Source organism: Panulirus ornatus, chromosome 62 (genome assembly GCF_036320965.1).
Source record: "Panulirus ornatus isolate Po-2019 chromosome 62, ASM3632096v1, whole genome shotgun sequence".
Taxonomy (NCBI): domain Eukaryota; kingdom Metazoa; phylum Arthropoda; class Malacostraca; order Decapoda; family Palinuridae; genus Panulirus; species Panulirus ornatus.
The window spans coordinates 521,986-535,000 of record NC_092285.1 but is presented as its reverse complement, the minus strand read 5'-3'; the positions used below and the strand labels follow the sequence as shown (position 1 = coordinate 535,000).

The following is a 13,015-nucleotide window of genomic DNA, read 5'->3' as shown; positions in this document are numbered from 1 at the left end:
CACTTTTAACGTAATCTTTTCGTGTCTTGCGTCATCTTCTTGTTCAGTCATTTGTAATATATTATGAAAAAGTACTTGTAATATTTCATAGGTATTTTTAACTATTAACCCACACGACACCGTCCGGCATTTTATAGAAAGTCGAGGAAAATGGATAACATGTCACTTGAATATCAGATCATACATGTTCATTTGTCGCGACATACGTAACTCATCCGTATTTCATTTTCCAAAATATATTGGAACTTGGAGCCTCAATATTCAGTCCATTTTGATCCATATGGAAACGGACGTTAAGCTAGATATTCCTTTCCAATTAACATTTGTACGCGATGGTCCAGAGCTTCGTCGATTATTGATACAAATGAACTTATTAATGAGACTCAAGTACAATATTCATGCGACTCTTGTACGATCATCCATGCAAGGAAAACTTTGCTGCCTGGCGTAGGGCTCTTGTACGATCATCCATGCATGGAAAACTTCGCTGTCGGGCGTACGGTTCATTAAATTTACATTCCATTATTTTACGGGACTTTCAGAGTGAAATATAGTCAACTCAGGAACATGTGAGTGGTTTAATGGAAGAATGTAGTATGTGTTTTAAACCTAACACAAAAATATGAATATACAAGAGTCAGTGCAGTATAATGAAAATAACTGTAAGGTTTGATGATTTACTTTTTTTTGTGGTGAATAATCGTTGCAGGAGACAATTACAAGATGATTTTCCTGAAACAAAGAAAAAATTCCTCGACCGACTTACAAATACGAAAGGAAAGTAGTGGCATAAAGTAGTAAAAGTAGACAGAGTTAGACCCAGCATTACCATACATCATACCTAGTACCACCATACACCAGACCCAGTATCACCATACACCACACCCAGTTCCTCCATACACCAGACCCGGTACAACCATACACCATACCAAGGACCACCATACACCGTGCTCTCTACCACCATACTCAGTACCACCATACACTATACCTAGTACCACCATACACCATACTCCTCACCATACACCATGCTCAGTACCACCATACCAGACCATGTACCACCGACACTAAACCCAGTACCACCATACACCAGACGCAGAACCACCATACTCCAGACCCAATACAAACATTCACCGTACTCTGCCACCATACACTGTACTCAGTACCACCAAACACTATACTCAGTACCACAATGTGCCATACTCGGTTCCACCATACACCAGACCCAATACAACCACACACCATACCGAGTACCACCATACTCAGTACCAACATAACCCATACCGAGTACCACCATACACCATACTCAGTACTGCCATGCGCCAGACTCATTACCACCATACATTAGACGCAGTAGCACAATACACCACAACAAACACCTCAGTACATCACACCCAACGCCATAATCACCACACCGAGCACCACAATTGAACACACCTAGCACCACAATAGAGCACACCCAGCACCACAGTTCGCTACACCCTGCACCACAGTACACCACACCAAGCACCACAACACGCCACTCCCAGCACCACAATACGCCACACCCTGCAAAACAATACACCTTACCCACCACCACAGTACACCACACCCAGCAGCATAATACAGCACACCCAGCACTACAATACACTACACCCAGCACCACAATCTACCACACCCAACACCACAATCCACCGCACACACCACCCTCCACCACACCCAACACCACAGTTCAGCACCCCAACACCACAATCCACCACACCCAACACCACAATCTACCTCACCCAGCACCACAATCCACCACACACACCATCACAATCCACCACAACCAACATCACAATCCACCACACCCAGCACCACAATCCACCACACCCAGCACCACAATCCACCACACCCAACAACACAATCCACCTCACCCAACATCACAATCCACCACATCCAACACCACAATCCACCACATCCAACACCACAGTTCACCACACCCAGCACCACAATCCACCACACGTCACCACAATCCACCACACGTAACACCACAATCCACCACACCCAGCACCACAATCCACCACACCCAGCACCACAATCCATCACACGTAACACCACAATCCGCCACACCCAGCACCACAATCCACCACACCCAACATCACAATTCACCACACCAAATATCACAATCCACCACACCCAACATCACAATCCTTCACACTCAACATCACAATAAATCCACCACACCCAACACCACAATCCATCACATCCAGCACCACAATCCACGACATCCAACACCACAATCTACCACACCCAGCACCACAGTCCACCTCACCCAACACCACCCTCCACCACACCCAACACCACAATTCACCACAGCCAACATCACAATCCACTACAACCAACTTAACACTCCACCACATCCAACACCACACTCCACCACATCCAACACCACACTCCACCACACCCAGCACCACACTCCACCACACCCGACACCACACTCTACCACACCCGACACCACACTCCACCACACCCGACAACACAATTCACCACACCCAACACCACAATCCACCACATCCAACACCACCCTCCACCACACCCAGCACCACACTCCGCCACACCCAGCACCACAATCCACCACACTCCACCACACCCAGCACCACACTCAACCACACCCGACACCACACCCCACCACACCCGACACCACAATTCACCACACCCAACACCACAATCCACCACATCCAACGCCACAATCCACCACACCCAACATCACAATCCACCACACGCAACATCACAATCAACCGCACCCACCATCACAATCCATCACACCCAACATCACAATCCATCACACCCAACATCACAATCCATCACACCCAACATCACAATCCAACACACCCAACATCACAATCCAACACATCCAACACCACAATCCACCACATCCAACGCCACACTCCACCACATCCAACACCACAATCCACCACATCCAACACCACAATCCACCACACTCAAAACCACAATCCACCACACCCAACATCACAATCCACCACACCCAACACCACAATCCACCACACCCAACATCACAATCCACCACACGCAACATCACAATCCACCACACCCAACATCACAATCCACCACATCCAACACCACCCTCCACCACACCCAACACCACAATTTACCACATCCAACACCACAATCTACCTCACCCAGCACCACAATCCACCACACCCAACATCACAGTCCACCACACCCAACTTCACAATCCAACACCACAATCCACCACACCCAACACCACAATCCACCACACCCAACAGCACATTTTACCACACCCAACATCACAATCCATTACAACCAACACCACAATCTACCACATCCAACACCACAATCAACCACACCCAACAGCACAATCCACCGCACCCAACAGCACAATCCACCACACCCAACATCACAATCCACCACACCCAACACCACAATCCACCACACCCAACATCACAATCCACCACACCCAACATCACAATCCACCACACCCAATATCACAATCCACCACACCCAACATCACAATCCACCACATCCAACACCACCCTCCACCACATCCACACCACCCTCCACCACACCCAACACCACCCTCCACCACACCCAACACCACAATTTACCACATCCAACACCACAATCTACCACATCCAACACCACAATCTACCTCACCCAGCACCACAATCCACCACACCCAACATCACAGTCCACCACACCCAACATCACAATCCAACACCACAATCCACCACATCCAACACCACAATCCACCACATCCAACACCACAATCCACCACACCCAACACCACAATCCACCACACGCAACACCACAATCCACCACACCCAACACCACAATCCACTACAAGCAACACCACAATTCACCACACCCAACATCACACGCCACCACACCCAACACCACAATCCATTACAACCAACATCACAATCCACCACACAAAACATCACAATCCATTACAACCAACATCACAATCCACCACACCCAACACCACAATCCACCACACCCAACATCACAATCCACCACACCCAACACCACAATCCACCACACCCAACATCACAATCCATTACAACCAACATCACAATCCACCACACCCAACACCACAATCTACCACACCCAACACCACAATCCACCACACCCAACAGCACAATCCACCGCACCCAACACCAAAATCCACCACATCCAACACCACAATCCACTACACCCAACACCACAATCTACCACGCCCAACATCACAGTCCACCACACCCAACACCACAATCCACCACACCCAACACCACAATCCACCACATTCAAAACCACAATCCACACACCTAACACCACAATTCACCACACCCAACATCACAATCCACCACGTCCAACACCACAATCCACCACATCCAACACCGCAATCCCACCACACCCAACACCACAATCCACCACATCCAACATCACATTCCGCCACACCCAGCACCACAATCCACCACATCCAACACCACACTCCACTCATCCAACACCACAATTCACCACACCTAGCACCATACTCCACCACATCCAACACCACAATCCACCACATCCAACACCACAATCCACCACATCCAACACCACAATTCACCACACCAAGCACCACAATCCACCACTTCCAACACCATAATCCACCACACCCAGCACCACAATCCACCACATCCAAGACCACAATCCACCTCACACAACACCACAATCCACCACACCCAGCACCACAATCCACCACATCCAACACCACACTCCACCACACACAACACCACAGTCCATCACACCCAGCACCACAATCCACCACACCCAACACCACAATCCACCACACCCAGCATCACAATCCACCACATCGAACACCACCCTCCACCACACCCAACACCACAATCTACCACATCCAACACCACAATCTACCTCACCCAGCACCACAATCCACCACACCCAACATCACAGTCCACCACACCCATCACAATCCACCACATCCAACACCACAATCCACCACATCCAACACCACAATCCACCACAACCAACATCACAATCCACCACACAAAACATCACAATCCATTACAACCAACGTCACAATCCACCACACCCAACACTACAATCCACCACACCCAACACCACAATCCACCACACCCAACATCACAATCCACACACCAACACCACAACCACCACACCAACACCAACCACCACACCAACCACAATCCACACAACACCACAATCCACCACATCCAACACCACAATCCACCACACCTAACACCACAATCCACCACACCCAGCACCACAATCCGCCACACCCAGCACCACAATCCACCACACCCAGCACCACAATCCACCACACCCAGCACCACAATCCACCACACCCAACACCACAATCCACCACACCCAACACCACAATCCACTACACGCAACACCACAATCCACCACACCCAACATCACAATCCACCACACCCAGCACCACAATCCACCACATCCAACACCACAATCCACCATATTCAACACCACAATCCACCACACCCAGCACCACAATCCACCACATCCAACACCACAATCCACCACATCCAACACCACAGTTCACCACACCCAGCACCACAATCCACCACACCCAGCACCACAATCCACCACACGTAACACCACAATCCACCACAATCCACCACACCCAACACCACAGTCCACCACATCCAACACCACAATCTACTACACGGAACACCACAATCCACCACACCGAAAATCACAATCCACCACACCCAGCACCACAATCCACCGCATCCAACACCACAATCCATCACATCCAACACTACAATCCACTACACCCAACACCACGAAGCAGAGGCAGGAATATCGCCCTCCTCAAATCATGGTACTGTGGTGTTCTAGGTCTGGTCATGCATGATTAACTCATTCTGTGCTCCCATGTCCACCTGGATGGTGTGCCAGACCTGAGCTTCCATACCGCTGCCTGGAATTGCTGAAAAAGTGGAAAGAAATTCCTGGACATATGTCATGACATCCAGGATTCTGGAATAACGTTCAGTAATGATAAACTGGATGGTTGAGGAAGAGCTGGAACAATTTATATCCCTTATACAATAACATCCAGTAAACTGGAATGTTAAGTTTACGAGTTGAATGATTTCTGCTCACTTGACATCCAGGACTTTGAAGTTACTCGCATTACTGGTAAACTGGATTCTTGAGAAAGAAAATGAATGACCTCAACACTCGAGACATCCAGGCAGTTAGATCAGCTTTTAGGACTGGAAATCTGGATGCCTGAGGAAGAAGCTGGAAGGATGATCAGCTCTGCTTGGTTGGTGGTTTAGTGGTATATTGTCATTTGCATCATTTTATTCTTATCGGATGAATCGTCCTGGACTTGGTGAGTTGACGTCCTGATGGATTAATTGAACAATCCAGCAACCTGGAAGCTAGACTTGTACAACATCTAACCCAATCTGTAGTAACTCCGCAACTCAGCTATCATAGATTTTCATTTTCCAGATCTGTGTGTGTTTGAATATATTTGATCTCTGAAATACTCCTTTAAGCACTGTCTCGATTTGGGAATACTGTTGTTATATGGAGATCCACTGTCCTTCTACCTTTGGGATCTTGGAAATGGTAATGTATAACTGTTTGGCTGCTGGCAACTTAGTTGTGAGCCGTTGTAAGGTCTGTTTCTTTCCTTACACTGCTAAACTTTGGATCTGTTTACCATCTGATGTCTTCCCTGACACCTACCACCTGACCCTTTCCCTAGAACGCTAATCTTTGCAAGTTCTTAATTCTGTCGTTAAGGAGGGGGGAAAAAGCCTATATTTTTAGCCCTCTTCTTCAGTAATTCATAAAGGCCAGACCTCCTTGATGACCTAAAAAAATAAAACAACAAAAAAATGAAAATCAACATCTTGCAACCTTTCCTGGAGTCAAAGATACAACAGTACATCACTGAGTTCCCCATCCCATCACTGTGTTCCTCATCCCATTACTGTGTTCCTCACTCCAGTACTTGTATTCCTCATCCCATCACTGTGTTCCTTAAGTCCTGTGTTCTTCATTCCAGTACTGTGTTCCTCAATCAGTTCAGTACGGTGTTCCTCACTCCAGCACTGTGTTCTTCATCCCATCAGTGTGTTCCTCACTCCATCATTGTGTTCCTCACTCCACACTGTGTTCTTCATCCCATCAGTGTGTTCCTCACTCCATCATTGTGTTCCTCATTCCATCATTGTGTTCCTCACTCCATCATTGTGTTCCTCACTCCATCATTGTGTTCCTCACTCCAGTACTGTGTTCCTCCATCATTGTGTTCCTCATTCCATCATTGTGTTCCTCACTCCATCATTGTGTTCCTCACTCCAGCACTGTGTTCCTCATCCCATCGTTGTATTCCTCACTCCATCATTGTGTTCCTCACTCCAGTATTGTGTTCCTCACTCCAGAACTGTGTTCCTCACTCCAGCACTGTGTTCCTCACTCCAGCACTGTGTTCCTCACTCCATCATTGTGTTCCTCACTCCAGAACTGTGTTCCTCACTCCAGCACTGTGTTCCTTACTCCAGCACTGTGTTCCTCACTCCAGCACTGTGTTCCTTACTCCAGCACTGTGTTCCTCACTCCAGCACTGTGTTCCTCACTCCATCATTGTGTTCCTCACTCCAGTACTGTGTTCCTCACTCCAGCACTGTGTTTCTCACTCCAGCACTGTGTATCTCACTCCAGCACTATGTTCCTTACTCCATCATTGTCTTCCTCACTCCAGCACTGTGTTCCTCACTCCATCATTGTGTTCCTCACTCCAGCACTGTGTTCTTCATCCCATCAGTGTGTTCCTCACTCCAGCACTGTGTTCCTCACTCCATCATTGTGTTCCTCACTCCAGAACTGTGTTCCTCACTCCAGCACTGTGTTCCTTACTCCAGCACTGTGTTCCTCACTCCAGCACTGTGTTCCTTACTCCAGCACTGTGTTCCTCACTCCAGCACTGTGTTCCTCACTCCATCATTGTGTTCCTCACTCCAGTACTGTGTTCCTCACTCCAGCACTGTGTTCCTCACTCCAGCACTGTGTATCTCACTCCAGCACTATGTTCCTTACTCCATCATTGTCTTCCTCACTCCAGCACTGTGTTCCTCACTCCATCATTGTGTTCCTCACTCCAGCACTGTGTTCTTCATCCCATCACTGTGTTCTTCACTCCAGCACTGTGTTCTTCATCCCATCACTGTGTTCCTCACTCCAGTACTGTGTTCTTCATCCCATCACTGTGTTCCTCACTCCAGCACTGTGTTCTTCATCCCATCACTGTGTTCCTCACTCCAGTACTGTGTTCTTCATCCCATCATTGTGTTCCTCACTCCAGTACTATGTTCCTCACTCCATCACTGTGTTCCTCACTCCAGCACTGTGTTCTTCATCCCATCACTGTGTTCCTCACTCCAGCACTATGTTCTTCATCCCATCACTGTGTTCCTCACTCCAGTACTGTGTTCCTCACTCCATCATTGTGTTCCTCACTCCATCATTGTGTTCCTCACTCCAGTACTGTGTTCCTCACTCCAGCACTGTGTTCCTCACTCCAGCACTGTCTTCCTCACTACATCATTGTGTTCCTCACTCCAGTACTGTGTTCCTCACTCCATCATTGTGTTCCTCACTCCAGCACTGTGTTCCTCACTCCATCATTGTGTTCCTCACTCCATCACTGTGTTCCTCACTCCATCATTGTGTTCCTCACTCCAGTACTGTGTTCCTCACTCCAGTCATTGTGTTCCTCACTCCAGTACTGTGTTCCTCACTCCAGCATTGTGTTCCTCACTCCATCACTGTGTTCCTCACTTCCAGCACTGTGTTCCTCACTCCAGCACTGTGTTCCTCACTCCATCATTGTGTTCCTCACTCCAGCACTGTGTTCCTCACTCCATCATTGTGTTCCTCACTCCAGCACTGTGTTCTCACTCCATCATTGTGTTCCTCACTCCAGCACTGTGTTCCTCACTCCATCATTGTGTTCCTCACTCCAGCACTGTGTTCCTCACTCCATCATTGTGTTCCTCACTCAGCACTGTGTTCCTCACTCCAGCATTGTGTTCCTCACTCCAGCATTGTGTTCCTCACTCCAGCACTGTGTTCCTCACTCCAGCACTATGTTCCTTACTCCATCATTGTGTTCCTCACTCCAGCACTGTGTTCTCTCCAGCACTGTGTTCCTCACTCCACATGTGTTCTTCACTCCATCATTGTGTTCCTCACTCCAGCACTGTGTTCCTCACTCCATCATTGTGTTCCTCACTCCATCACTGTGTTCCTCACTCCAGCACTGTGTTCCTCACTCCATCATTGTGTTCCTCACTCCAGCACTGTGTTCCTCACTCCATCATGTGTTCCTCACTCCATCATGTGTTCCTCACTCCATCATTGTGTTCTCACTCCAGCACTGTGTTCCTCACTCCATCATTGTGTTCCTCACTCCAGTCACTGTGTTCCTCACTCCATCATTGTGTTCCTCACTCCAGCACTGTGTTCCTCACTCCAACTGTGTCCTCACTCAATGTGTTCCTCACTCCAGCACTGTGTTCCTCACTCCATCATTGTGTTCCTCACTCCACACTGTGTTCCTCACTCCATCATTGTGTTCCTCACTCCATCATTGTGTTCCTCACTCCATCATTGTGTTCCTCACTCCAGCACTGTGTTCCTCACTCCAGCACTGTGTTCCTCCATCTCCATCATGTGTTCCTCACTACATCATTGTGTTCCTCACTCCACATTGTGTTCCTCACTCCATCATTGTGTTCCTCACTCCAGCACTGTGTTCCTCACTCCATCATTGTGTTCCTCATCCAGCACTGTTTCCTCACTCCATCATTGTGTTCCTCACTCCAGCACTGTGTTCCTCACCCACACTGTGTTCCTCACTCCATCATTGTGTTCCTCACTCCATCATTGTGTTTCCTCACTCCAGCACTGTGTTCCTCATCCATCATTGTGTTCCTCACTCCAGTACATTGTTCCTCACTCCATCATTGTGTTCCTCACTCCATCACTTGGTTCCTCACTCCATGTGTCCTCACTCACTGTGTTCCTCACTCCATCATTGTGTTCCTCACTCCATCATTGTGTTCCTCACTCCATCATTGTGTTCCTCACTCCAGCACTGTGTTCCTCACTCCATCATTGTGTTCCTCACTCCATCATTGTGTTCCTCACTCCATCATTGTGTTCCTCACTCCAGCACTGTGTTCCTCACTCCATCATTGTGTTCCTCACTCCATCATTGTGTTCCTCACTCCAGCACTGTGTTCCTCACTCCAGCACTGTGTTCCTCACTCCATCATTGTGTTCCTCACTCCAGCACTGTGTTCCTCACTCCAGCACTGTGTTCCTCACTCCATCATTGTGTTCCTCACTCCATCATTGTGTTCCTCACTCCATCACTGTGTTCCTCACTCCAGCACTGTGTTCCTCACTCCAGCACTGTGTTCCTCACTCCATCATTGTGTTCCTCACTCCATCATTGTGTTCCTCACTACATCATTGTGTTCCTCACTCCAGCACTGTGTTCTTCACTCCATCATTGTGTTCCTCACTCCAGCTCTGTGTTCCTCACTCCATCATTGTGTTCCTCACTCCAGCACTGTGTTCCTTACTCCAGCACTGTGTTCCTCACTCCAGCACTGTGTTCCTCACTCCATCATTGTGTTCCTCACACCAGCACTGTGTTCCTCACTCCAGCACTGTGTTCCTCACTCCATCATTGTGTTCCTCACTCCAGCGCTGTGTTCCTCACTCCATCATTGTGTTCCTCACTCCAGCACTGTGTTCCTCACTCCATCATTGTGTTCCTCACTCCAGCACTGTGTTCCTCACTCCAGTACTGTGTTCCTCACTCCAGTACTGTGTTCCTCACTCTAGCACTGTGTTCCTCACTCCATCATTGTGTTCCTCACTCCATCATTGTGTTCCTCACGCCATCGTTGTGTTCCTCACTCCATCATTGTGTTCCTCATCCCATCGTTGTATTCGTCACTCCAGCACTGTGTTCCTCACTCCATCATTGTGTTCCTCACTCCATCATTGTGTTCCTCATCCCATCATTTTATTCCTCACTCCAGCACTGTGTTCCTCACTCCATCATTGTGTTCCTCTTTCCATCACTTTGTTCTTCATCCCATCACTGTGTTCCTCACTCCATCATTGTGTTCCTCATCCCATCATTGTGTTCTTCATCCCATCATTGTGTTCCTCACTCCATCACTGTGTTCTTCATCCCATCACTGTGTTCCTCATCCCAGCGCTGTGTTCCTCATCCCTGCACTCTGCTCCTCATCCCATCACTGTGTTACGCACTCCAGTATTGTGTTCCTTATCCCATCACTGTGTTCATCCCAGCACAGTGTTACTCATCCCATCACTGTATTCTTCATCCCAGCAATGTGTTCCTCTAGCACTGTTACTCATTCCATCTGTGTTCCTCATCCCATCACTGTGTTCTGTATCCCATCATTGTGTTCCTCATCCCAATCACTGCGTTCCTCATCTCGTCCTCCAACAGATGGTAGAGAACTTCATCCTGCAACAAATTGAAGAGAACTTCATCCTGCAACAGATGGAAGAGAACTTCATCCTCCAACAGATGGAAGAGAACTTCATCCTCCAACAGATGGTAGAGAACTTCATCCTGCAACAGATGGTAGAGAAACATCTTCGAACAGGTGCTAGAGAACTTTCATTTTCCAGCATTTGCTGGAAAACGTCCATCTTTAAGAAGTTTGCTGGAACCTGGAACATGGTCTATAGACCTTATTAGGTCATTCTAGATATCAAGACTAATTTATTTTCCTCCAGTTTCCGAAATATTTCCAGAATTGTGGAATTATTTATTAGAGCATTGGCCACAGCATCCATTAATGCTGGCTGTCCTGGAATGAGTGGCTGTGTACCATGGAGCCTTACCTTCCAGTGTTCCTGGTGTCTGGAATGTCTCCAGGGGAACCCCAGCTTCCAGTTGCCGAGCAAGAGTCTGGAATTAATTGGTGAATGGAGTGACCCCACGTGTACCGCAGACGACAAGCCCTGGAGTCAGGATGGGTCTGCAGCAAGGGCGCCACATGTATTATATAAGTGTGTGCGACCCGACCATGTCGTCATCATACAGTTATAGCTAACCCTTCGGGGGCTCTGAAGGAAGAAAATGCTGAGCCACCACTGAAGACCAAAGTATCAAGAAGTGACTGAGCCGCTGACACGTTAGCAACCACTCCTCCTCTTCAGTAATAAATGTAGAATTCACAATGTTGGAGTGTCAAACGTAACACATTTAACTGCCATATCTATATCATAGTCACTCAAGCTGGGCTGCCCAGCGGTTATAAAAAAGGTTAACATTGAATGATGGTCATTGGTAGCCTCAGGTTCTGGTGCCCTTGATCCTGATGTAACTTCATTATAATGTGAGGTTGTCGAGTGTATGCATTATAATGTGAGGTGGTTGAGTGTGTGATGTACCTTCATTATAATATGAGGTGGTTGAGTGTGTGATGTAACTTATTAAGTCACTGAGGCCAGTGTGTGGTGGCTTCCAACACTGGCGCCTCCGGGTGTTATGTAAGGCTTCTTATTGATACATTAATAAAGAAAAGCTTGAAAATATTTCGAGGTTGACCCTTAAGAACCTCCTCTTCCCCCAAGGCTTCCCGAAGCTTCAAGGCTGCGTTGCAGTTAGCAGCAGGGAAAGGATGCATTCCTTGTATGGCGAGAAGTTCTCCGACGAGATTGTACTCCGATGGTACAAACCCGCCGAAGATGACCTGTCAACCACAGTTGACTCTAACGTCTCTCATTCATATATATATATATATATATATATATATATATATATATATATATATATATATATATATATATATATGATATACACACACACATGTTTACACGTGTACACATTTATACTTGCTATCCTTCATCCATTCTCGGCGCCACCCCGTGTCAGTGAGGTAGCGCCAGGAAACAGAAGGCCACATCTGCTCACATCCAT

At 47.7% G+C, this 13,015-nt stretch overlaps 1 long non-coding RNA gene across 1 annotated transcript in view; it reads left to right on the top strand.

Annotated features, from left to right (window-relative positions):
* Window positions 1–12,616, top strand: part of LOC139745790 (uncharacterized) — a 148,658-nt gene extending 136,042 nt beyond the window's left edge. The window contains exon 3 of the long non-coding RNA XR_011711958.1: window positions 11,534–12,616. This is a non-coding gene — a long non-coding RNA (uncharacterized lncRNA). The remainder of the gene's footprint in view (window positions 1–11,533) is intronic.
* Window positions 12,617–13,015: the final 399 nt, after the last annotated feature.